Source organism: Triticum dicoccoides, chromosome 4B (assembly GCF_002162155.2).
Source record: "Triticum dicoccoides isolate Atlit2015 ecotype Zavitan chromosome 4B, WEW_v2.0, whole genome shotgun sequence".
In the NCBI taxonomy this organism is placed as follows: Eukaryota; Viridiplantae; Streptophyta; class Magnoliopsida; order Poales; family Poaceae; genus Triticum; species Triticum dicoccoides.
Genome location: NC_041387.1, coordinates 148,235,683 through 148,238,282, shown reverse-complemented (window position 1 = coordinate 148,238,282; position 2,600 = coordinate 148,235,683).

Here is a 2,600-nt window from a genome sequence, read left to right as displayed (position 1 = left end):
TTTTCATGTTAATGGTAATGAGCATATGGTACACTTTCTGAGGAAACAATCTCAAGTTCATAGCATCAGTTCTATTGGAAAAATTCCAACTATCATTATTGGAGGTTTTGAATTTCCTCTTCCTACTGTCAAGAAAAAGTATGATATTCTTATTGTTTGGGATGTTCATATCCCTGTTGAGGTAACCTAGTGCTATTCTAAATTTCTCCGGTTCAGTGTTATTCGGAATGAGTTTGTTAACAAGACTTGATCAACCTTGTTAGTGGATTCATTTTGATGATCATGAGATGGATGAAACTAGAAGGCACAACCTTCTGTACCCTCTTTTTACTTTCTGTTATTTAGAATAAATAAAGAAAAAATAGTATTATCTGTCTATTTTCTGAATTATCCATGCAATAAAAAAATATCCCGAAAATAAAAGTGCTCCAAATGCCCTGCAAATTTAGTATGATTTTTTATGGAATATTTGAGGATTTTAGGCACTGAAAACACTGTAGGGGGGCAAGCACCAGGCCACGAGGGTGGAGGGCACGCCCACACCCCCTAGGCGTGCCCCCTATCTCGTGGGCCCATGGTGGCCCCCTCCACTTATTCCTGCACCCACACACTCCATCTTCTTCCCAAAAAAAATCCCCATCCAGCTCAAGCACGAGTTCTAGCTCATTTTGCTGCGATTTTCGATCTCCTTGTTCAAAGCTCCATTCGTAAAACTACATTGGAAGATTGTTGCTTGGTATGTGACTCCTCCATTGATCCAATTAGTTTTTGTTCTAGTGCTTTATTCATTGCAAATTTTTGCTGCATAGGTGACCCTGTTCTTGAGCTTGCATGTCAAATTTATGAGTTCCCAAGCAATTCTAATGCATGATATAGGCTCTAGGCACTTGTAGGACTAGTTACTACCAATCTTGTTTAGTTATATTCACTTTTATTTTGAAGTTACTAAAATTTCACAAATTTTTCAGAAAAGGAAATATGTCTAGGAGAATGTACCAAGGTGGTTCCTCAATAAAGAAAGGACCCAGGCGTGCTATGCGTGAGCAAGACGATGAACCACCAAGGGACGCGGAAGTGCGAGCTTGTGAGTGGCCATCAGATGATTTTTTGGTCAATGCAGGCATCAAGGATGGATTTGACGCATATGTGCGTAATGCCGATCTTGGGGACTTCTTACGAGATAAGTGTCCTCAGTACTATCAATTGACTGATTCATTTGTGAGAAGGTTTAAATATAAATCTTCACCTAATTCTCAGAGTGTCCTGTTTGATATTTATGATAAATCTTATACCATGGACTTAGAAGATTTTACAACTGCTTGCAAACTCCCGCAGTGGGGCAATGTTAATGACCCCCACAAATCTGAATATAAAGAATTTCTTGCTAGTATTACTATGGGAGAATCTAGGGATATAGCACAAGCTACCATAGGGAGCATTCATTTTCCTGCTATACATTATTTTGCTCTCTTCATTGGTAGATGCATTAAGGGTAAATATGAAGCATGTCATATGTGTGTCCCTGATCTTTGTGTCCTCAAGAGTGTTGTGTTAGGTAATAAAGATTACAACTTGGGGGCAATAGTTGCACGCAGGTTGCATAATAATGGTATATCTGGAGATTTATTTGGAGGGATTTATGCGACCCGTGTTGCTAATTATCTTGGTATAGCCCCACGAGAGGGGGGTATGGAATTGCCTCTTGCTTATTTAGATTATGACGTGATGGTCAAACATCGTTTTCTTGTGAGGAACGAACAATTCCTTCAGTATCGACTAATCTTTGACAGACGTAGCTCTGTCCATGTTACTCTCCCTGCTCCTTTCCTTTTTGATTACCAGGCAAAACAAAGATATGTTGTTACTAGGGAGGAGGCAGCTGAACACGAGGGAAGAGCGGAGGCGGCACGCCAACACGCCGTGGCTCAGGATGCATTTGCTGCTGCATCTCTGTACGACCCCAGTTATAACTATGGATATCAGCCAGGCTATCCTTGGCACTAGACCAACTTAGGCCAAAAGCCTAAGCTTGGGGGAGTACGCATTTCTCACGGACTTTACATTCATGTTCACACACTATCACTACAAAAAAAAGACACATCCGTGACATTTTGGGCCGAACGGATTTTTTTCTGTCATACATATGACACTTCTATGAAGATAATTGTGACAAAACCCGGTATCATCATAGATGTGGTGGGCTCCTACTTCTATGACAAAAAATCATGATAGAAAATGGGCTTTTCATCCTTGGCGGGCCGGAGACGCAGCTGCATGACATTCTTTGGGCCGCCCATGATGGAAAAAACCATGGTAGAAGCGAGGGGGAGGAAAATTTCGGGGAGTTGCCGGTTACGGTGGGAGGTCGGGGGCCGAGCGATGCGCGTTTCTCTCGTACACGTACGCGCGTGTGTGCGAGGCGTTGGCTCTAACTGAACCCGAGCGAGGCGTTGGGCTCTAACTGAACCCGAGTGATTGCACTGCAGGCTACGCGTTACTGAACCTGAGCGATCGATCGATGGCTGTTAACTAAACCCGATGGAGCGATTCCTTTGCTACTGCTGCTAACTGAAGCCGATCGATTGGATGAATGGTGAGCG